Genomic DNA, 25,518 nt, shown 5'->3' with positions numbered 1-25,518 from the left:
CAGATATATTAATGTTCAACAACTATTCACTTCTCTGTGACATCTGTTCTCATCAGTTTCTACATTACTTCTCCTGAGACTGCGGTATCACACCTGAACCAGACTCTAGAAATAGCTCTCAATGAAGTGGCTCCAGCTACACATCACCATCCACATAGACTCAGAGGTCAGCCCTGGCATTCTAACTTAACAAGACACCTACAAACACTGTAACATGAAGTAGAACGTCAGTGGCATAAATCTCGTACTCCAAGTGACTTCTTCACATGTAAAACTATCTACCATTCTTACTGTAATGCTCTGGACACTGCCAAGCACATATTTCTTGCTTTCAATTTCAAGGACAAGATTTATAAGATCAGAAATGAAATGGTATGGTCATCCCCAGCCAGTGACCTGCTCTATTCCCTACCTGTGCCCTCTGGCACATTATCTTCATGTGACCCCACAAATGAAGATGAAGGGGTAAATTTACTAAAGTGAGAGTTTTTAGAAGTGAGTTTCAAAAGTGATGTTGCCCATAACAACCAGTCCTATTCTAGCTATTATCTTCTAGAAGGTGCTATTAAATGTTAAGTAGAATCTGATTGGTTGCTATGGGCAACATCACTTAAAACTCACTTCTAAAAACTCTCACTTTAGTAAATTTACCCTGAAGTATCTACGCTCTTCTCATCCTCCTACTCTACTACCTCTCCTCTTGATGCTATACCCTTACAAATCAGTAAAGCTCCAACTCCTGTGCTCATCACAACCATAACTAAATCTGCAATCTATCTCTCTGTCTACTGGTATCTTTCCATCACTGTACAAGCATGCAGTGATTACTCCCATTCTGAAAAAACTAAATTCTGACCTCAACTCTCTCAAATTACTAGAGATGTGTGCTGACCCCCGTGTTTTGGATCTGGATCTCCCCTGGTTTTGGATCTGGATTGGTTTTGCCAAAACCTCACGTCCGTGTTTTGTTTTCGTGTTTTGGATCTGGATTTTTATTCTTAAAAATCAAAAAAACTGCTAAAATCACATAAAATGGGCGTTTTTTTGTTCCTACTAGAACCGAGTAAAACGGAACCCGCTCACCCCTAGTTCCTACAGTATTAATAACCTCAATAACATTTATTTCCACTCGTTTCCAGTCAATTTTTACCACCTCACAGTTCACAATATTGATTTGTTCATCTTGTTTAGGCCCAAAACTGACTAATCTTAAGCTGCAGCAGTGGGCGGCACAAACACATGGCAGTTCAACTTCAAACATGGCACATCAGGAAACACTTTTATTTAAGAGAGGCCTGAGGGAGTTGGAGTATGTATGTAGTTGAAGGTAGGACAGGGACAGGAAGGGTTGATTGGTAGTAAACTTAATTTTGTTTTTTGAATCAAAAGTACATTTATGAGGGAGAAGGGGAGGGGAGGAGGCATTTACAAAAACAAATATGTGATACAGTACATTTACATCAGTCCTTGCCACAGAAGAATCCTTGAACGTGGCTGCTTATGCTGGGAGTTGATTTTCTCATCCCAGAAGGGGACCAGGAAGAGTGCTTTCCAAAAAAAAAAAAAAACAATTGACTTAAATAATGCTTGCAAACCTTCTATAAAGGCATTTCCCAACCTGTACAGGGATATAAAAAAAAAACATAGTGCCAGTTAACCAGCACAGATATCTATGATTTAAGGGCAGAGGTAGCCAACCCTGGTCCTCGAGAGCTTCCAACAGTGCATGTTTTCCAGGTCTCCTCTCAGAATCAAAACTATGATAATTAACTCCACCTGTGGATCTTTCTAAATGTTTTGGTGAGTAATGAATACACCTGTGCACCAGCTAGGTCGTCTGGAAAACGTGAGCTCTTGAGGACCGAGGTTGGCTACCCTGATTTAAGGCCTTACGTTGTGTCTTTCTTGAGAATCCTGTGCCTGCTTCTGCGGCTAGGAGTGGATTTTCATCCCAGAACGGGACCATGAAGAGTGCTTCCAAAAAACAATTGACTTAAAGAATCCTTTGCAAACCTTCTGTAAAGGCATTTTCCAATCTATACAAGGACATTAAAAAAACAGATTTAGTTAGTGGCCTTCAAACTGCCATTGTTCCCACTGTCCACTTAACCATATGAGATATGTGGGCAAGCGGAACAGAGCATTAAATGCAACATTTCAGATTTAAGGTTTAAGTTTTACGTTGTGTCTTTCTTGGGAATTCTTTCTTGAGCGCTATGCCTCCTAGCTGGGAGTGGATTTTTTTCATCCCAGAAGGGGACCAGGAAGTGTGCTTTCCAAAAATAAATAAACAATTGACTTAAATAATCCTTTTCAAACCTTCTGTTCTGTAAAGGAATATCCCAACCTCTACAGGGACATAAAAAAAAAAAAACAGTTAGTGGCCTTCAAATTGCCATGGTTCACACTGTCCACTCCTAAGATATGTGAAAATGATGTCAGAATGTAGAAGGGCAAACAGACAGAGACTACCTACCTATAAGCTCAGGCACAGACACTTCCTGAGGAACAGAGCTCCGTTCTCTGGAGGGAAGCCAAATAGGTGGGAGCCCCTGTTCCAACAGCTGAAGCTTTTATCTCTCCACATCATCTATTATAGATGAAAAAAGAATGTCATCGGGGACATCTAGTTCCTCTTTCTACATCAGGGTCCATAGGGTATCCACAAAATACCTTGGGGTATAGGTGATGACGTCAGGCATCGGGCATCGTAGAGTTAAGTTTTCAGCCTCCCAGTATGCACTAGGGTCCCCTTCCTATACCCCACCCCTGAGCCAAGGCATCTCAGTTTCGTTGGTGCCTGGCTCGGAGTCGGAGCACCTGTTTAGACACCACGACAGACAATTAGGTTCACGAGGTGGTTTGTCACGGGTATGCCCTCTCCTTTCGGCACAGGCCCCCGTCCCGATTTTTCACCACGGGTCTTCCCTTAGACCGGAACAAAGCCCTGGAACTGCGGAAAGTTTTGCACTCTGCTCCAGGCTGGAGTTATAGTACCTGTTCCATTCTCCCAGAAGGGCCAGGGTTTCTATTCCAATCTATTTTTGGTGCAGAAACCCAATGGGTTGTACCGTCCGATTCTCAACCTCAAAGCCCTCAACAAGTCCTTGCGGGTGCCGAGGTTTCGGATGGAGACCCTACGGTCCATCATTCTGGCGCTGGAACCTGGGGATTACATGGTGTCGTTGGACATACAGGACGCTTACCTGCATGTCCCTATTCTTTTACGCCATCAACCATTCCTCAGGTTTGCCATCCGCAACGATCACTTTCAGTTCCGGGCATTACCTTTTGGCCTGGCGACAGCACCACGGGTGTTCACCAAGGTTATGGCGGTCATGGCGGCTTTCCTGCGGCTGGACGACCTTCTGTTGGTAGCAGGATCTCCAGAGCTCCTTCTACGCCACTTGGATCTGACAATTGCGGTACTGCAACGGCACGGCTGGTTAATAAACTGGCAAAAGTCCACCCTGATCCTGTCTCAGAGGATTCTGCACCTCGGAGCCTTATTGGACTCCAGACAGCAGAGGATCTTTGTGACGGGGGAAAAGATCTCTGCTTTACAGTTGAGGGTGCGCAGTTGTCTGCAGAGTCGCCGTGTGTCCCTGCATTCGGCGATGAGGTTACTGGGCTCCATGGTGTCAGTATTCGACATGGTGGAATATGCCCAGTTTCACTCCAGACCTCTGCAGCAATTAATCCTGTGCAAATGGAATGGACTGCCTCAGAGTCTAAAGTCCCAGACGATGGTGCTCACTCCGGAGGTTCACCTGTTCCTAGCCTGGTGGTTGCAAACGACCCATCTCAACAAGGGTCGTCCATTTTGGATGGCGAACTGGGTCTTTTTCTTCTCTCTCTTCCTTCTCCTTCGGCCTATGGCTTGGTACGTAACTGAGATGCCTTGGCTCGGGGGCGGGGTATAGGAGGGGGGACCCTAGTGCATCCTGGGAGGCTGGAAACTTAACTGTATGGTGCCCGATGCCTGACGTCATCACCTATACCCCAATGTATCCTGTGGAACCCTATGGACTTCGTAGAAATAGAGATAACAAAGGTAAGTTCTTACCATATCTCATATTTTCTGTACCCTGCTTACCCTTTTTGGACAGGAAGTCCAGGATGGATGGTATGGAAGAAGAAGACCTAGCAACAGATGGGGATGGTCATGACTCATTATCAAGACCTGGTCCCCCCAGTGGGTGTAGTCTGGTAGGTATTGGTTGGCATGCAGGCAGCGGACTAACAAACACCTCCATATTGTCTGTGCTTACTATTCCGTATTTCAGTTTGCGATTTAGGTAGGAATAAAGTCGGCTACAGAACACAGTGACAGAATCACTGGATATCTTAGTGCATTCAGGCCAAATACGATCCATGAATTCCCAGACAGATTCCGGACAGATGAATCCTTTGCTTGTAATAATCTTTGGTAATTCCTGGCAAAGGTGAGTGTTATAGCCAGACACTTTGAAGGCCGCAACTTTGAACTGCTTTATAGAAAACATGTGAATGAAACCTTTTCATACTACAGAACATGATGGCGAAATCCCTTAAAGTTCAGCACCAAGAGCATCTTTTTTCATGTTCTCTGAGGCCTCCCTGAATGTGAAGAAAGATTCTCCACACTGTAGTCTTCCATTGTGACTTTTTAATGGTGATTTCAATGTTGTCCACTGGCTTAGATCCATCTCATCTGAGGGTTGGGTTTTCCCCATGCAAATGAGACAATTCACATCCAGAAGGTGACTTTTATGTTTAGCCGTGGTGTCAGTCTCTCTTTTGGCAGAATTTGCACAATCTTGGTCTTGGGGGCACCATGATGAATCAGACAGATCTTCCAGGGTAAACGTCTGATCTGGTGTTGTATCTATTTCTATTAAACCTTCGTGTGTGTTTAGTCATCTACCGCTTGTGGTGAAGCTCTTTTTCTGCTTCTAAATGATCTCCAGACACAATGTAAAACTTAAAGCTTAAAATGAAATGTTGCATTTAATGCTCTGTTCCGCTTGTTCTAATAACACACTAGACTTATAATCTTTGCTTTTGTTTATGTTTTTGAATAGAACAGTTTTAGAATTTAGGATGTCTACTCTATATAGGTTTGTAAATAAATATAGGCTTTAGTTTTTTAGAGCATATGACTTTATAAGCTGTTAGGATAACATTTATACTATATTTAAGATTTAAAAATAAACAAATTTTTTTGCAACCCAATAACTTAAAAAAAAAGTTTTCACTGCAATATTCATGCAGCCCCTTGACAGACAGCAGCACAGCACCCTTGCACAGCTACGCCAATGACCGGTGTGGCTAACATGCACACAATAAAAATAGTTTATTATTTTGGGCAGCAGACCCTCGATAGACAGAAGCACAGCACCCCTGCACACCTACAGTCAGGTGTGACTGACATGCACACACAAAAAAAATTATATATTTAAAATTTTTTCAGCTCCAGGAATTGGGCCCAGAGACTGGAGTCGGGCAGTGTTGAAGCCGGATAATTGGCTTAGACAGGATTGGTTTGAAATTAGATTAGGATGACGCCATTTTGCGAATGACAATGAGACGCCATTTTGCGACTGGTCGCCGAGCGCCATTTTAGTGCAACTCGCCATTATAAGTACATACGGCGATTCTATTATATTAGCGTCGTGCGATTCCCACGCAATAGAAAGAAGTTAAAAGTCCTCAACATGTAAATACAGTCATTAAAACATATAAAATGATTAACCCTGCAAAACATGTACCATGGGGTATTCCACAAAACACATAGTCGCACAACGCTAACTAGCGTCTTTTCACAATTCCCCAATACTTACACACTGCACACTTACATAAAAGGTTCCCTAGCATTAAAGTGGAATATTCAAGGTTTATTCAGTAATTATTAATGTTGTGTAATAAAGGTTATTTGATATCTAAGGTTTAGTACATGGTAAGCAGACCGTTTTTGGTGTTGTACTGATCCACTGTGTCTCAACAGATTTCCGGTATCATCGGTGAGAAGATCGCAACATGCGTCTGCAAACTATGGACTATAGAGAGTTAAAACATTAAAATGTACGCTGTAATGTTATCATCTTAGATTAGCATGCAGCGGGAAAAAGGACACAAAGGGTTGTTGGAGGCTGTTTGTGTCCATTCAAATTGACCTATGAACTATCCTGTAACAGAAGCACCTTTAAGAAGAACCAATAGAATCATGCCAATCTGTTCTATTGTATTGCCTATCCCTGTAAGTGTATATATGTGCGCTCTCTGACCCCAATCGAGAGTCTTCTTGCTGTGCTGTTGACGGAGGTTTCTATTGCTGATGCCGGTATCTGGGCCAGAGTGCGTGCGTATGTAACAACTGTACCTTGGGTCTGTATGATTTATTTGCGCTAATTGTCTTTAGATCACAGCGTGTAACCTGTTTTATATTGAATAATAACTTCTTGTGCTTTGGAACCACATTCAAAGTCTGAAGGCATTTATTTACTGTGCGACTACGCTAAATAGCGACACTTTTAGAAGGTATAGGCAGGATTTTAGAAGGTATAGACAGGATTGCATAGAGGTTTTAAATAGGTATCGATAGGCAGCACTAGTTTGCTAGTTGCGTTGCTGGCTGGATACACGCACACACACAGACAGTTAAAATTAAAAAAAAAAGACAATTTATTTTTATTTTTTTTATGCTCCAGTTCTTGGGCCCAGAGCAGCGATTGATCACTACTGGAGCCGTGCAGCACTAGGTTGCAACTTGCATTGCTGGCTGGATCTTGTGTGGTTAAGCCTAACACACACACACACACAAAAAAATATTACACTAAGACACATTTTTTTTTTTTTACAATATATATATATTTATTTTTTTTGGGGGGGGAGTCCAGAACTTGGGCCCAGATGGACACAGCAGACTACCAGCCCTGAATGGATCAGCACTGCAGCACCAGCCCAGGACACAGCAGACAGCAGAGCACCAGCCCAGGACACAGCAGACAGCACCACTCTCCCAGCCCTACACCACCCACCCTCATTGTTCAGTCTCCACAGCCCGAGTGAAATGGCATCCACTGCATGGTCCTTATATACTACATTGATCATAGAGACGTAACCGCGAGATTTCCAACTCTGTAGTTTCGCCTCGGTTTCAAGATCCGAGTCAGGCGGGAAACTCCGAGCCTGCTTGGATCTGACTCTGATCTGCAAAATTCTGGTGGGTTTGGTTCTCTGAGAACATTTACATAGGGGGTGGGGCTAAATGATGCGATTCATGAAGAATCATGTAATTAAGCCCCGCCCCCTACATGGGGACCCACGATCGCCACAGAAATTCACCCACATTCTGCCCACCTCTGGGGGTGCGGGGGGTTACCCTAAAAATCGTGAGCCTCCCATGAAAACCGGCAGGGTAGGCATGTATGCTACACTTGCCTCATACGCTTTCTTAACTTACACAATTTATTGGACCCACGTCAGTCTGGCTTTCATTCCCAACACTCCACAGTGACAACAATGACTAAGGTAGTAAATGATCTGGTCACTGCCAAGGCTAAAGGCCATTACTTATTTTTCTAGATCTCTGGTGCTTTTTAAACTGTTGACCACTCTCTTCTTATACAAACACTATTATCCCTAGATCTTCAGGACACAGTCCTTTCTTGGATCTCATCCTATCTAATCGCTCTTTCACTGTTTGTTTTTCTGATTCCGTCTCCCCTTCTCTACCTCTATTATTAGAAGTACTACATGGCTCGGCCTTAGGTCCTCTGCTTTTCTCAATCTATGTCACCTCTCTTGTCAAACTAATCAGCTCTTTCGGATTTCAGTATCTTCTGTATGCGGATAATACTCATCTACTTATACTCCCCAGATTTGTCACCTTCTGTACTGGTCTGTGTCACTGAATGTCTTTCTGCCATTTCATCTTGGATGTCATATCACGACTTCAAACTTAACATTTCCAAAACAGAATTATTATATTTCCACCGGCCAATAGTAGTTATCAACTTGATATCTCTAACACTGTTGAAAATTTAACAATAAACTCCACCCCACAAGCTCGCTGCCCAGGTGTCATCCTTGACTCTGAACTGTCCTTTGTTCCCCACTTTTCAATCTGTTTCAAAATCATCTTACATACATCTCAAAAACATATCCAAACTTCAACCATACCTTACACAAGACAGTACAAAAACTCTTATCCATGCACTCATTATTTTCTGCATTGACTATTGCAATAGTCTCCTTACTCATCCTTCCCAAAACAGACTCTTTCCACTATGATCAATTTTGATTGCAGCTGTGAGGCTAATCTTCCTCCCCAAACATTCATCATCTGCTGATGCGCTCTGTCCCTACATTGGTTGCCGGTTTTCTACCATATTCAATACAAAGGGCCAAATGTAATAGAGTGAGAGTTTACAAAATGTGAGAGTTTAGCAGCAAAACTTTGAAGTTGCCATGTTCTGTAACTTTATTACATTGGCTGAGTTTAAAAATGGGAGAGTTTTCTCTCTCATTTTCTAAACTCTCACCCTATTAATATTACTTACACAAGTCTATTAACCAAACTTCACCTAAATAAATCTTCACTTATCTCAAAATATATCTTTACCCAACCTCTCCGCTCTGCACAAGATCTGTGTCTCTCATCTACACACATTACTTGCTCCCCTGCATGCTCGCAGGACTTTTTTCGGGCTGCATCCACTGTGTGGAATGCACTCCCATAGACAATAGGACTTTCCTCTAGTCTCCAAACCTACAAGCGTTCCCTGAAAATTCACCTCTGCAGACGAACATATCAGATGCCAGGACCGCCCACATAAACTTCATAGCTTCCCTATTTAATTAAAGTAGGTAAGTATGGTGCAAAGTTACTTGCTATTTTTTTTGCTTTGCACCCTCCCCAGTATCAGCCCCTTAATGTTCCCCAACGCAGGAACTGCGCATCAGTTTAGTGTCTTATCATCATCACTAATTGCCTGTAACCAGCTTTGCGGAGCCTTTGGGATTCCTCTGGTGTAACTCCCTGGGCCTGTAGTTACTGTCAGTGATGATAAAACAGGAAGTGGGTGTACTGTTCCCTTACTGGGGAAGTCAATTTGGGTTCTACGGAAGAATGGATCAGCAGTTTTGTCACCCAGAAGTGAAACCGGTTTAGTAATAATGTTGCAGGTGGTCCTACTTTTCTGAGCTCACTTGTCCCCAGATTTACAAAAGTTAAAACCCCTAAAATGAGAGCACAGAAGACTTGTTACTTGGTAACTCAGCAAGAGCAGCTACAGCAGGGAGTAGGGGGAGTAACAGGCCTAGGACAGCAGGGGCTGTATTATATACCAATCTCCCAGTACACATGTAATGAGAGCTCAGAGTGCTTGTTACCTGGTAACTCAGTGAGAGCAGCTATAGCAGGGAGTAGGGGGAGTTACAGACCTAGGACAGCGGGGCTGTATTATATACCAATCTCCCTGTACACATGTAATGAGAGCTCAGAGTGCTTGTTACCTGGTAACTCAGCGAGAGCAGCTACAGCAGGGAGTAGGGGGAGTTACAGACCTAGGACAGCGGGGGCTGTATTATATACCAATCTCCCTGTATACATGTAATGAGAGCACAGAAGGCTTGTTACCTGGTAACTCAGTGATAGCAGCTATAGCAGGGAGTAGGGGGAGTAACAGGCCTAGGACAGCAGGGGCTGTATTGTATACCAATCTCCCAGTACACATGTAATGAGAGCTCAGAGTGCTTGTTACCTGGTAACTCAGTGAGAGCAGCTATAGCAGGGAGTAGGGGGAGTTGCAGACCTAGGTCAGGGGGGCTGTATTATATACCAATCTGCCTGTACACATGTAATGAGAGCACAGAAGGCTTGTTACCTGGTAACTCAGTGAGAGCAGCTATAGCAGGGAGTAGGGGGAGTTACAGACCTAGGTCAGGGGGGCTGTATTATATACCAATCTCCCTGTATACATGTAATGAGAGCACAGAAGGCTTGTTACCTGGTAACTCAGTGAGAGCAGCTATAGCAGGGAGTAGGGGGAGTTACAGACCTAGGACAGCAGGGGCTGTATTATATACCAATCTCCCTGTACACATGTAATGAGAGCACAGAAGGCTTGTTACCTGGTAACTCAGTGAGAGCAGCTATAGCAGGGAGTAGGGGGAGTTACAGACCTAGGACAGGGGGGCTGTATTATATACCAATCTCCCTGTATACATGTAATGAGAGCACAGAAGGCTTGTTACCTAGTAACTCAGCGAGAGCAGCTATAGCAGGGAGTAGGGGGAGTTACAGACCTAGGACAGCAGGGGCTGTATTATATACCAATCTCCCTGTATACATGTAATGAGAGCTCAGAGTGCTTGTTACCTGGTAACTCAGCGAGAGCAGCTTTAGCAGGGAGTAGGGGGAGTTACAGACCTAGGTCAGGTGGGCTGTATTATATACCAATCTCCCTGTATACATGTAATGAGAGCACAGAAGGCTTGTTACCTGGTAACTCAGTGAGAGCAGCTATAGCAGGGAGTAGGGGGAGTTACAGACCTAGGACAGTGGGGGCTGTATTATATACCAATCTCCCTGTACACATGTAATGAGAGCACAGAAGGCTTATTACCTGGTAACTCAGCGAGAGCAGCTTTAGCAGGGAGTAGGGGGAGTTACAGACCTAGGTCAGGTGGGCTGTATTATATACCAATCTCCCTGTATACATGTAATGAGAGCACAGAAGGCTTATTACCTGGTAACTCAGTGAGAGCAGCTATAGCAGGGAGTAGGGGGAGTTACAGACCTAGGACAGCGGGGGCTGTATTATATACCAATCTCCCTGTATACATGTAATGAGAGCACAGAAGGCTTGTTACCTGGTAACTCAGTGAGAGCAGCTATAGCAGGGAGTAGGGGGAGTTACAGACCTAGGACAGCAGGGGCTGTATTATATACCAATCTCCCTGTACACATGTAATGAGAGCACAGAAGGCTTGTTACCTGGTAACTCAGTGAGAGCAGCTATAGCAGGGAGTAGGGGGAGTTACAGACCTAGGACAGGGGGGCTGTATTATATACCAATCTCCCTGTACACATGTAATGAGAGCACAGAAGGCTTGTTACCTAGTAACTCAGCGAGAGCAGCTATAGCAGGGAGTAGGGGGAGTTACAGACCTAGGACAGCAGGGGCTGTATTATATACCAATCTCCCTGTACACATGTAATGAGAGCACAGAAGGCTTGTTACCTGGTAACTCAGTGAGAGCAGCTATAGCAGGGAGTAGGGGGAGTTACAGACCTAGGACAGTGGGGCTGTATTATATACCAATCTCCCTGTATACATGTAATGAGAGCACAGAAGGCTTGTTACCTGGTAACTCAGCGAGAGCAGCTATAGCAGGGAGTAGGGGGAGTTACAGACCTAGGACAGGGGAGCTGTATTATATACCAATCTCCCTGTACACATGTAATGAGGGCACAGAAGGCTTGTTACCTGGTAACTCAGCGAGAGCAGCTATAGCAGGGAGTAGGGGGAGTTACAGACCTAGGACAGGGGGGTGTATTATATACCAATCTCCCTGTACACATGTAATGAGGGCACAGAAGGCTTGTTACCTGGCAACTCAGTGAGAGCAGCTATAGCAGGGAGTAGGGGGAGTTACAGACCTAGGACAGGGGGGCTGTATTATATACCAATCTCCCTGTACACATGTAATGAGGGCACAGAAGGCTTGTTACCTGGCAACTCAGTGAGAGCAGCTATAGCAGGGAGTAGGGGGAGTTACAGACCTAGGACAGTGGGGCTGTATTATATACCAATCTCCCTGTATACATGTAATGAGAGCACAGAAGGCTTGTTACCTGGTAACTCAGCGAGAGCAGCTACAGTAGGGAGTAGGGGGAGTTACCGACCAAGGACAGTGTGGGCTGTATTATATACCAATCTCCCTGTACACATGTAATGAGAGCACAGAAGGCTTGTTACCTGGTAACTCAGCGAGAGCAGCTATAGCAGGGAGTAGGGGGAGTTACAGACCTAGGACAGTGGGGCTGTATTATATACCAATCTCCCTGTACACATGTAATGAGAGCACAGAAGGCTTGTTACCTGGTAACTCAGCGAGAGCAGCTATAGCAGGGAGTAGGGGGAGTTACAGACCTAGGACAGGGGGGCTGTATTATATACCAATCTCCCTGTACACATGTAATGAGGGCACAGAAGGCTTGTTACCTGGTAACTCAGTGATAGCAGCTATAGCAGGGAGTAGGGGGAGTTACAGACCTAGGACAGCGGGGGGTGTATTATATACCAATCTCCCTGTACACATGTAATGAGAGCACAGAAGGCTTGTTACCTGGCAACTCAGCGAGAGCAGCTATAGCAGGGAGTAGGGGGAGTTACAGACCTAGGACAGGGGGGCTGTATTATATACCAATCTCCCAGTACACATGTAATGAGAGCTCAGAGTGCTTGTTACCTGGTAACTCAGTGAGAGCAGCTATAGCAGGGAGTAGGGGGAGTTACAGACCTAGGTCAGGGGGGCTGTATTATATACCAATCTGCCTGTACACATGTAATGAGAGCACAGAAGGCTTGTTACCTGGTAACTCAGCGAGAGCAGCTATAGCAGGGAGTAGGGGGAGTTACAGACCTAGGTCAGGGGGGCTGTATTATATACCAATCTCCCAGTACACATGTAATGAGAGCACAGAAGGCTTGTTACCTGGTAACTCAGCGAGAGCAGCTATAGCAGGGAGTAGGGGGAGTTACAGACCTAGGACAGCGGGGGCTGTGTTATATACCAATCTCCCTGTATACATGTAATGAGAGCACAGAAGACTTGTTACCTAGTAACTCAGCGAGAGCAGCTTTAGCAGGGAGTAGGGGGAGTTACAGACCTAGGACAGCGGGGGTGTATTATATACCAATCTCCCTGTATACATGTAATGAGGGCACAGAAGGCTTGTTACCTGGTAACTCAGTGAGAGCAGCTATAGCAGGGAGTAGGGGGAGTTACAGACCTAGGACAGGGGGGCTGTATTATATACCAATCTCCCAGTACACATGTAATGAGAGCACAGAAGGCTTATTACCTGGTAACTCAGTGAGAGCAGCTATGGCAGGGAGTAGGGGGAGTTACAGGCCTAGGACAGCGGGGGCTGTATTATATACCAATCTCCCTGTACACATGTAATGAGAGCACAGAAGGCTTGTTACCTGGTAACTCAGCGAGAGCAGCTATAGCAGGGAGTAGGGGGAGTTACAGACCTAGGACAGTGGAGCTGTATTATATACCAATCTCCCTGTATACATGTAATGAGAGCACAGAAGGCTTGTTACCTGGTAACTCAGCGAGAGCAGCTATAGCAGGGAGTAGGGGGAGTTACAGACCTAGGACAGAGGGGCTGTATTATATACCAATCTCCCAGTACACATGTAATGAGAGCACAGAAGACTTGTTACCTGGTAACTCAGCGAGAGCAGCTATAGCAGGGAGTAGGGGGAGTTACAGACCTAGGACAGGGGGGCTGTATTATATACCAATCTGCCTGTACACATGTAATGAGAGCTCAGAGTGCTTGTTACCTGGTAACTCAGTGAGAGCAGCTATAGCAGGGAGTAGGGGGAGTTACAGACCTAGGTCAGGGGGGCTGTATTATATACCAATCTGCCTGTACACATGTAATGAGAGCACAGAAGGCTTGTTACCTGGTAACTCAGTGAGAGCAGCTATAGCAGGGAGTAGGGGGAGTTACAGACCTAGGTCAGGGGGGCTGTATTATATACCAATCTCCCTGTATACATGTAATGAGAGCACAGAAGGCTTGTTACCTGGTAACTCAGTGAGAGCAGCTATAGCAGGGAGTAGGGGGAGTTACAGACCTAGGACAGCGGGGGCTGTATTATATACCAATCTCCCTGTACACATGTAATGAGGGCACAGAAGGCTTGTTACCAGGGTAACTCAGTGAGAGCAGCTATAGCAGGGAGTAGGGGGAGTTTCAGACCTAGGACAGCGGGGGTGTATTATATACCAATCTCCCTGTATACATGTAATGAGGGCACAGAAGGCTTGTTACCTGGTAACTCAGTGAGAGCAGCTATAGCAGGGAGTAGGGGGAGTTACAGACCTAGGACAGGGGGGCTGTATTATATACCAATCTCCCAGTACACATGTAATGAGAGCACAGAAGGCTTATTACCTGGTAACTCAGTGAGAGCAGCTATAGCAGGGAGTAGGGGGAGTTACAGGCCTAGGACAGCGGGGGCTGTATTATATACCAATCTCCCTGTACACATGTAATGAGAGCACAGAAGGCTTGTTACCTGGTAACTCAGCGAGAGCAGCTATAGCAGGGAGTAGGGGGAGTTACAGGCCTAGGACAGTGGGGCTGTATTATATACCAATCTCCCTGTATACATGTAATGAGAGCACAGAAGGCTTGTTACCTGGTAACTCAGCGAGAGCAGCTATAACAGGGAGTAGGGGGAGTTACAGACCTAGGACAGTGGGGCTGTATTATATACCAATCTCCCTGTATACATGTAATGAGAGCACAGAAGGCTTGTTACCTGGCAACTCAGCGAGAGCAGCTATAGCAGGGAGTAGGGGGAGTTACAGACCTAGGACAGTGGAGCTGTATTATATACCAATCTCCCTGTATACATGTAATGAGAGCACAGAAGGCTTGTTACCTGGTAACTCAGCGAGAGCAGCTATAGCAGGGAGTAGGGGGAGTTACAGACCTAGGACAGAGGGGCTGTATTATATACCAATCTCCCAGTACACATGTAATGAGAGCACAGAAGACTTGTTACCTGGTAACTCAGCGAGAGCAGCTATAGCAGGGAGTAGGGGGAGTTACAGACCTAGGACAGGGGGGCTGTATTATATACCAATCTCCCAGTACACATGTAATGAGAGCACAGAAGGCTTGTTACCTGGTAACTCAGTGAGAGCAGCTATAGCAGGGAGTAGGGGGAGTTACAGACCTAGGACAGGGGGGCTGTATTATATACCAATCTCCCTGTACACATGTAATGAGGGCACAGAAGGCTTGTTACCTGGCAACTCAGTGAGAGCAGCTATAGCAGGGAGTAGGGGGAGTTACAGACCTAGGACAGTGGGGCTGTATTATATACCAATCTCCCTGTACACATGTAATGAGAGCACAGAAGGCTTGTTACCTGGTAACTCAGCGAGAGCAGCTATAGCAGGGAGTAGGGGGAGTTACAGACCTAGGACAGCGGGGGCTGTATTATATACCAATCTCCCTGTATACATGTAATGAGAGCACAGAAGGCTTGTTACCTGGTAACTCAGTGATAGCAGCTATAGCAGGGAGTAGGGGGAGTTACAGACCTAGGACAGTGTGGGCTGTATTATATACCAATCTCCCTGTACACATGTAATGAGGGCACAGAAGGCTTGTTACCTGGCAACTCAGTGATAGCAGCTATAGCAGGGAGTAGGGGGAGTTACAGACCTAGGACAGTGGGGCTGTATTATATACCAATCTCCCTGTACACATGTAATGAGAGCACAGAAGGCTTGTTACCTGGTAACTCAGCGAGAGCAGCTATAGCAGGGAGTAGGGGGAGTTACAGACCTAGGACAGTGTGGGCTGTATTATATACCAATCTCCCTGTACACATGTAATGAGGGCACAGAAGGCTTGTTACCTGGCAACTCAGTGATAGCAGCTATAGCAGGGAGTAGGGGGAGTTACAGACCTAGGACAGCGGGGGGTGTATTATATACCAATCTCCCTTTACACAGGTAATGAGAGCACAGAAGGCTTATTACCTGGTAACTCAGTGAGAGCAGCTATAGCAGGGAGTAGGGGGAGTTACAGACCTAGGACAGTGTGGGCTGTATTATATACCAATCTCCCTGTACACATGTAATGAGGGCACAGAAGGCTTGTTACCTGGCAACTCAGCGAGAGCAGCTATAGCAGGGAGTAGGGGGAGTTACAGACCTAGGACACTGGGGGCTGCATTATATACCAATCTCCCTGTATACATGTAATGAGAGCACAGAAGGCTTGTTACCTGATAACTCAGTGATAGCAGCTATAGCAGGGAGTAGGGGGAGTTACAGACCTAGGACAGCGGGGCTGTATTATATACCAATCTCCCAGTACACATGTAATGAGAGCTCAGAGTGCTTGTTACCTGGTAACTCAGTGAGAGCAGCTATAGCAGGGAGTAGGGGGAGTTACAGACCTAGGTCAGGGGGGCTGTATTATATACCAATCTGCCTGTACACATGTAATGAGAGCACAGAAGGCTTGTTACCTAGTAACTCAGCGAGAGCAGCTTTAGCAGGGAGTAGGGGGAGTTACAGACCTAGGTCAGGGGGGCTGTATTATATACCAATCTCCCTGTATACATGTAATGAGAGCACAGAAGGCTTGTTACCTGGTAACTCAGTGAGAGCAGCTATAGCAGGGAGTAGGGGGAGTTACAGACCTAGGTCAGGGGGGCTGTATTATATACCAATCTCCCTGTACACATGTAATGAGAGCACAGAAGGCTTGTTACCTGGTAACTTAGCGAGAGCAGCTACAGCAGGGAGTAGGGGGAGTTACAGACCTAGGACAGCGGGGGTGTATTATATACCAATCTCTCTGTACACATGTAATGAGAGCACAGAAGGCTTGTTACCTGGTAACTCAGCGAGAGCAGCTATAGCAGGGAGTAGGGGGAGTTACAGACCTAGGACAGAGGGGGCTGTATTATATACCAATCTCCCTGTATACATGTAATGAGAGCACAGAAGGCTTGTTACCTGGTAACTCAGCGAGAGCAGCTACAGCAGGGAGTAGGGGGAGTTACAGACCTAGGACAGCGGGGGCTGTATTATATACCAATCTCCCTGTACACATGTAATGAGAGCACAGAAGGCTTATTACCTGGTAACTCAGTGAGAGCAGCTATAGCAGGGAGTAGGGGGAGTTACAGACCTAGGACAGTGGGGCTGTATTATATACCAATCTCCCTGTATACATGTAATGAGAGCACAGAAGGCTTGTTACCTGGTAACTCAGCGAGAGCAGCTATAGCAGGGAGTAGGGGGAGTTACAGACCTAGGACAGTGTGGGCTGTATTATATACCAATCTCCCTGTACACATGTAATGAGAGTACAGAAGACTTGTTACCTGGTAACTCAGCGAGAGCAGCTATAGCAGGGAGTAGAGGGAGTTACAGACCTAGGACAGTGTGGGCTGTATTATATACCAATCTCCCTGTATACATGTAATGAGAGTACAGAAGACTTGTTACCTGGTAACTCAGCGAGAGCAGCTACAGCAGGGAGTAGGGGGAGTTACAGACCTAGGACAGGGGGGCTGTATTATATACCAATCTCCCTGTACACATGTAATGAGAGCACAGAAGGCTTGTTACCTGGTAACTCAGCGAGAGCAGCTATAGCAGGGAGTAGAGGGAGTTACAGACCTAGGACAGTGTGGGCTGTATTATATACCAATCTCCCTGTATACATGTAATGAGGGCACAGAAGGCTTGTTACCTGGTAACTCAGCGAGAGCAGCTATAGCAGGGAGTAGGGGGAGTTACAGACCTAGGACAGTGGGGGCTGTATTATATACCTATCTCCCTGTACACATGTAATGAGAGCACAGAAGGCTTGTTACCTGGTAACTCAGCGAGAGCAGCTATAGCAGGGAGTAGGGGGAGTTACAGGCCTAGGACAGCGGGGGCTGTATTATATACCAATCTCCCTGTACACATGTAATGAGAGCACAGAAGGCTTGTTACCTGGTAACTCAGCGAGAGCAGCTATAGCAGGGAGTAGAGGGAGTTACAGACCTAGGACAGTGTGGGCTGTATTATATACCAATCTCCCTGTATACATGTAATGAGGGCACAGAAGGCTTGTTACCTGGTAACTCAGCGAGAGCTGCTACAGCAGGGAGTAGGGGGAGTTACAGACCTAGGACAGCGGGGGCTGTGTTATATACCAATCTCCCTGTATACATGTAATGAGAGCACAGAAGGCTTGTTACCTGGTAACTCAGTGATAGCAGCTATAGCAGGGAGTAGGGGGAGTTACAGACCTAGGACAGGGGGGCTGTATTATATACCTATCTCCCTGTATACATGTAATGAGAGCACAGAAGGCTTGTTACCTGGTAACTCAGTGAGAGCAGCTATAGCAGGGAGTAGGGGGAGTTACAGACCTAGGACAGTGTGGGCTGTATTATATACCAATCTCCCAGTACACATGTAATGAGAGCACAGAAGGCTTGTTACCTGGTAACTCAGTGAGAGCAGCTACAGCAGGGAGTAGGGGGAGTTACAGACCTAGGACAGGGGGGCTGTATTATATACCAATCTCCCTGTATACATGTAATGAGAGCACAGAAGGCTTGTTACCTGGTAACTCAGCGAGAGCAGCTATAGCAGGGAGTAGGGGGAGTTACAGACCTAGGACAGCGGGGGCTGTATTATATACCAATCTCCCTGTACACATGTAATGAGAGCACAGAAGGCTTGTTACCTGGTAACTCAGCGAGAGCAGCTATAACAGGGAGTAGGGGGAGTTACAGACCTAGGACAGTGGGGCTGTATTATATACCAATCTCCCTGTACACATGTAATGAGAGCACAGAAGGCTTGTTACCTGGTAACTCAGCGAGAGCAGCTATAGCAGGGAGTAGAGGGAGTTACAGACCTAGGACAGTGTGGGCTGTATTATATACCAATCTCCCTGTATACATGTAATGAGGGCACAGAAGGCTTGTTACCTGGTAACTCAGCGAGAGCAGCTACAGCAGGGAGTAGGGGAAGTTACAGACCTAGGACAGCGGGGGCTGTGTTATATACCAATCTCCCTGTATACATGTAATGAGAGCACAGAAGGCTTGTTACCTGGTAACTCAGCGAGAGCAGCTATAGCAGGGAGTAGGGGGAGTTACAGACCTAGGACAGGGGGGCTGTTTTATATACCAATCTCCCTGTACACATGTAATGAGAGCACAGAAGGCTTGTTACCTGGTAACTCAGTGAGAGCAGCTATAGCAGGGAGTAGGGGGAGTTACAGACCTAGGACAGGGGGGCTGTATTATATACCAATCTCCCTGTACACATGTAATGAGAGCACAGAAGGCTTGTTACCTGGTAACTCAGTGAGAGCAGCTATAGCAGGGAGTAGGGGGAGTTACAGACTTTGGACAGCGGGGGCTGTATTATATACCAATCTCCCTGTACACATGTAATGAGAGCACAGAAGGCTTGTTACCTGGTAACTCAGTGAGAGCAGCTATAGCAGGGAGTAGGGGGAGTTACAGACCTAGGACAGGGGGGCTGTATTATATACCTATCTCCCAGTATACATGTAATGAGAGCACAGAAGGCTTGTTACCTGGTAACTCAGTGAGAGCAGCTATAGCAGGGAGTAGGGGGAGTTACAGACCTAGGACAGTGGGGGCTGTATTATATACCAATCTCCCTGTACACATGTAATGAGAGCACAGAAGGCTTGTTACCTGGTAACTCAGTGAGAGCAGCTACAGCAGGGAGTAGGGGGAGTTACAGACCTAGGACAGAGGGGGCTGTATTATATACCAATCTCCCAGTACACATGTAATGAGAGCACAGAAGGCTTGTTACCTGGTAACTCAGCGAGAGCAGCTACAGCAGGGAGTAGGGGGAGTTACAGACCTAGGACAGCGGGGGCTGTATTATATACCAATCTCCCTGTATACACGTAATGAGAGTACAGAAGGCTTGTTACCTGGTAACTCAGTGAGAGCAGCTACAGCAGGGAGTAGGGGGAGTTACAGACCTAGGACAGCGGGGGCTGTATTATATACCAATCTCCCTGTATACATGTAATGAGAGTACAGAAGGCTTGTTACCTGGTAACTCAGTGAGAGCAGCTATAGCAGGGAGTAGGGGGAGTTACAGACCTAGGACAGTGTGGGCTGTATTATATACCAATCTCCCTGTATACATGTAATGAGAGCACAGAAGACTTGTTACCTGGTAACTCAGCGAGAGCAGCTATAGCAGGGAGTAGGGGGAGTTACAGACCTAGGACAGCGGGGGCTGTATTATATACCAATCTCCCTGTATACATGTAATGAGAGCACAGAAGGCTTGTTACCTGGTAACTCAGTGATAGCAGCTATAGCAGGGAGTAGGGGGAGTTACAGACCTAGGACAGTGGGGGCTGTATTATATACCAATCTCCCAGTACACATGTAATGAGAGCACAGAAGGCTTGTTACCTGGTAACTCAGCGAGAGCAGCTATAGCAGGGAGTAGGGGGAGTTACAGACCTAGGACAGTGGGGCTGTATTATATACCAATCTCCCTGTACACATGTAATGAGAGCACAGAAGGCTTGTTACCTGGTAACTCAGCGAGAGCAGCTATAGCAGGGAGTAGGGGGAGTTACAGACCTAGGACAGGGGGGCTGTTTTATATACCAATCTCCCTGTACACATGTAATGAGAGCACAGAAGGCTTGTTACCTGGTAACTCAGCGAGAGCAGCTATAGCAGGGATTAGGGGGAGTTACAGACCTAGGACAGGGGGGCTGTATTATATACCAATCTCCCTGTATACATGTAATGAGGGCACAGAAGGCTTGTTACCTGGTAACTCAGCGAGAGCAGCTATAGCAGGGAGTAGGGGGAGTTACAGACCTAGGACAGCGGGGGCTGTATTATATACCAATCTCCCTGTATACATGTAATGAGAGTACAGAAGACTTGTTACCTGGTAACTCAGCGAGAGCAGCTACAGCAGGGAGTAGGGGGAGTTACAGACCTAGGACAGCGGGGGCTGTATTATATACCAATCTCCCTGTACACATGTAATGAGAGCACAGAAGGCTTATTACCTGGTAACTCAGTGAGAGCAGCTATAGCAGGGAGTAGGGGGAGTTACAGACCTAGGACAGTGTGGGCTGTATTATATACCAATCTCCCTGTACACATGTAATGAGAGCACAGAAGGCTTGTTACCTGGTAACTCAGTGAGAGCAGCTATAGCAGGGAGTAGGGGGAGTTACAGACCTAGGACAGAGGGGCTGTATTATATACCAATCTCCCAGTACACATGTAATGAGAGCACAGAAGGCTTGTTACCTGGTAACTCAGTGAGAGCAGCTATAGCAGGGAGTAGGGGGAGTTACAGACCTAGGACAGGGGGGCTGTATTATATACCAATCTCCCTGTATACATGTAATGAGAGCACAGAAGGCTTGTTACCTGGTAACTCAGCGAGAGCAGCTATAGCAGGGAGTAGGGGGAGTTACAGACCTAGGACAGCGGGGGCTGTATTATATACCAATCTCCCTGTACACATGTAATGAGAGCACAGAAGGCTTGTTACCTGGTAACTCAGCGAGAGCAGCTATAGCAGGGAGTAGGGGGAGTTACAGACCTAGGACAGCGGGGGCTGTATTATATACCAATCTCCCTGTACACATGTAATGAGGGCACAGAAGGCTTGTTACCTGGTAACTCAGTGAGAGCAGCTATAGCAGGGAGTAGGGGGAGTTACAGACCTAGGACAGCGGGGGTGTATTATATACCAATCTCCCTGTACACATGTAATGAGAGCACAGAAGGCTTGTTACCTGGTAACTCAGCGAGAGCAGCTATAGCAGGGAGTAGGGGGAGTTACAGACCTAGGACAGAGGGGGCTGTATTATATACCAATCTCCCTGTATACATGTAATGAGAGCACAGAAGGCTTGTTACCTGGTAACTCAGCGAGAGCAGCTACAGCAGGGAGTAGGGGGAGTTACAGACCTAGGACAGCGGGGGCTGTATTATATACCAATCTCCCTGTACACATGTAATGAGAGCACAGAAGGCTTATTACCTGGTAACTCAGTGAGAGCAGCTATAGCAGGGAGTAGGGGGAGTTACAGACCTAGGACAGTGGGGCTGTATTATATACCAATCTCCCTGTATACATGTAATGAGAGCACAGAAGGCTTGTTACCTGGTAACTCAGCGAGAGCAGCTATAGCAGGGAGTAGGGGGAGTTACAGACCTAGGACAGTGTGGGCTGTATTATATACCAATCTCCCTGTACACATGTAATGAGAGTACAGAAGACTTGTTACCTGGTAACTCAGCGAGAGCAGCTATAGCAGGGAGTAGAGGGAGTTACAGACCTAGGACAGTGTGGGCTGTATTATATACCAATCTCCCTGTATACATGTAATGAGAGTACAGAAGACTTGTTACCTGGTAACTCAGCGAGAGCAGCTACAGCAGGGAGTAGGGGGAGTTACAGACCTAGGACAGGGGGGCTGTATTATATACCAATCTCCCTGTACACATGTAATGAGAGCACAGAAGGCTTGTTACCTGGTAACTCAGCGAGAGCAGCTATAGCAGGGAGTAGAGGGAGTTACAGACCTAGGACAGTGTGGGCTGTATTATATACCAATCTCCCTGTATACATGTAATGAGGGCACAGAAGGCTTGTTACCTGGTAACTCAGCAAGAGCAGCTATAGCAGGGAGTAGGGGGAGTTACAGACCTAGGACAGTGTGGGCTGTATTATATACCAATCTCCCTGTATACATGTAATGAGAGCACAGAAGACTTGTTACCTGGTAACTCAGCGAGAGCAGCTATAGCAGGGAGTAGGGGGAGTTACAGACCTAGGCCAGCAGGGGCTGTATTATATACCAATCTCCCTGTATACATGTAATGAGAGTACAGAAGGCTTGTTACCTGGTAACTCAGTGAGAGCAGCTATAGCAGGGAGTAGGGGGAGTTACAGACCTAGGACAGTGTGGGCTGTATTATATACCAATCTCCCTGTATACATGTAATGAGAGCACAGAAAACTTGTTACCTGGTAACTCAGCGAGAGCAGCTATAGCAGGGAGTAGGGGGAGTTACAGACCTAGGACAGCGGGGGCTGTATTATATACCAATCTCCCTGTATACATGTAATGAGAGCACAGAAGGCTTGTTACCTGGTAACTCAGTGATAGCAGCTATAGCAGGGAGTAGGGGGAGTTACAGACCTAGGACAGTGGGGGCTGTATTATATACCAATCTCCCAGTACACATGTAATGAGAGCACAGAAGGCTTGTTACCTGGTAACTCAGCGAGAGCAGCTATAGCAGGGAGTAGGGGGAGTTACAGACCTAGGACAGTGGGGCTGTATTATATACCAATCTCCCTGTACACATGTAATGAGAGCACAGAAGGCTTGTTACCTGGTAACTCAGCGAGAGCAGCTATAGCAGGGAGTAGGGGGAGTTACAGACCTAGGACAGGGGGGCTGTATTATATACCTATCTCCCTGTATACATGTAATGAGAGCTCAGAGTGCTTGTTACCTGGTAACTCAGCGAGAGCAGCTATAGCAGGGAGTAGGGGGAGTTACAGACCTAGGACAGTGTGGGCTGTATTATATACCAATCTCCCTGTATACATGTAATGAGAGCACAGAAGACTTGTTACCTGGTAACTCAGTGAGAGCAGCTATAGCAGGGAGTAGGGGGAGTTACAGACCTAGGACAGCCGGGGCTGTATTATATACCAATCTCCCTGTACACATGTAATGAGAGCACAGAAGGCTTGTTACCTGGTAACTCAGTGAGAGCAGCTATAGCAGGGAGTAGGGGGAGTTACAGACCTAGGACAGCCGGGGCTGTATTATATACCAATCTCCCAGTACACGTGTAATGAGAGCACAGAAGGCTTGTTACCTGGTAACTCAGCGAGAGCAGCTATAGCAGGGAGTAGGGGGAGTTACAGACCTAGGACAGGGGGGCTGTATTATATACCAATCTCCCTGTATACATGTAATGAGGGCACAGAAGGCTTGTTACCTGGTAACTCAGCGAGAGCAGCTATAGCAGGGAGTAGGGGGAGTTACAGACCTAGGACAGCGGGGGCTGTATTATATACCAATCTCCCTGTATACATGTAATGAGAGTACAGAAGACTTGTTACCTGGTAACTCAGCGAGAGCAGCTACAGCAGGGAGTAGGGGGAGTTACAGACCTAGGACAGCGGGGGCTGTATTATATACCAATCTCCCTGTACACATGTAATGAGAGCACAGAAGGCTTATTACCTGGTAACTCAGTGAGAGCAGCTATAGCAGGGAGTAGGGGGAGTTACAGACCTAGGACAGTGTGGGCTGTATTATATACCAATCTCCCTGTACACATGTAATGAGAGCACAGAAGGCTTGTTACCTGGTAACTCAGTGAGAGCAGCTATAGCAGGGAGTAGGGGGAGTTACAGACCTAGGACAGAGGGGCTGTATTATATACCAATCTCCCAGTACACATGTAATGAGAGCACAGAAGGCTTGTTACCTGGTAACTCAGTGAGAGCAGCTATAGCAGGGAGTAGGGGGAGTTACAGACCTAGGGCAGGGGGGCTGTATTATATACCAATCTCCCTGTATACATGTAATGAGAGCACAGAAGGCTTGTTACCTGGTAACTCAGCGAGAGCAGCTATAGCAGGGAGTAGGGGGAGTTACAGACCTAGGACAGCGGGGGCTGTATTATATACCAATCTCCCTGTACACATGTAATGAGAGCACAGAAGGCTTGTTACCTGGTAACTCAGCGAGAGCAGCTACAGCAGGGAGTAGGGGGCGTTACAGACCTAGGACAGCGGGGGCTGTATTATATACCAATCTCCCTGTACACATGTAATGAGAGCACAGAAGGCTTGTTACCTGGTAACTCAGTGATAGCAGCTATAGCAGGGAGTAGGGGGAGTTACAGGCCTAGGACAGTGGGGGCTGTATTATATACCAATCTCCCTGTATACATGTAATGAGAGCACAGAAGGCTTGTTACCTGGTAACTCAGTGAGAGCAGCTATAGCAGGGAGTAGGGGGAGTTACAGACCTAGGTCAGGGGGGCTGTATTATATACCAATCTCCCAGTACACATGTAATGAGAGCACAGAAGGCTTGTTACCTGGTAACTCAGTGAGAGCAGCTATAGCAGGGAGTAGGGGGAGTTACAGACCTAGGTCAGGGGGGCTGTATTATATACCAATCTCCCTGTATACATGTAATGAGAGTACAGAAGACTTGTTACCTGGTAACTCAGCGAGAGCAGCTATAGCAGGGAGTAGGGGGAGTTACAGACCTAGGACAGTGTGGGCTGTATTATATACCAATCTCCCTGTATACATGTAATGAGAGCACAGAAGACTTGTTACCTGGTAACTCAGTGAGAGCAGCTATAGCAGGGAGTAGGGGAAGTTACAGACCTAGGACAGTGGGGCTGTATTATATACCAATCTCCCTGTACACATGTAATGAGAGCACAGAAGGCTTGTTACCTGGTAACTCAGTGAGAGCAGCTATAGCAGGGAGTAGGGGGAGTTACAGACCTAGGACAGTGGGGCTGTATTATATACCAATCTCCCTGTATACATGTAATGAGAGCACAGAAGACTTGTTACCTGGTAACTCAGCGAGAGCAGCTATAGCAGGGAGTAGGGGGAGTTACAGACCTAGGACAGTGGGGGCTGTATTATATACCTATCTCC

General features: G+C 46.5%; 1 protein-coding gene across 1 annotated transcript in view; it reads right to left on the bottom strand.

The window, feature by feature from the left end:
- The window catches only part of LOC148508066 (uncharacterized), a 251,333-nt gene that overhangs the window by 129,103 nt on the left and 96,712 nt on the right, over nucleotides 1-25,518 (bottom strand). The gene's annotated exons all lie outside the window — the stretch shown is intronic.

The sequence above is a fragment of the Taudactylus pleione genome, unplaced genomic scaffold (genome assembly GCF_031769625.1).
Source record: "Taudactylus pleione unplaced genomic scaffold, aTauple2 ptg000377l, whole genome shotgun sequence".
NCBI classification, from domain to species: Eukaryota; Metazoa; Chordata; class Amphibia; order Anura; family Myobatrachidae; genus Taudactylus; species Taudactylus pleione.
The sequence above is the reverse complement of the archived record's forward strand: the minus strand, read 5'-3'. Positions and strand labels throughout refer to the sequence as shown.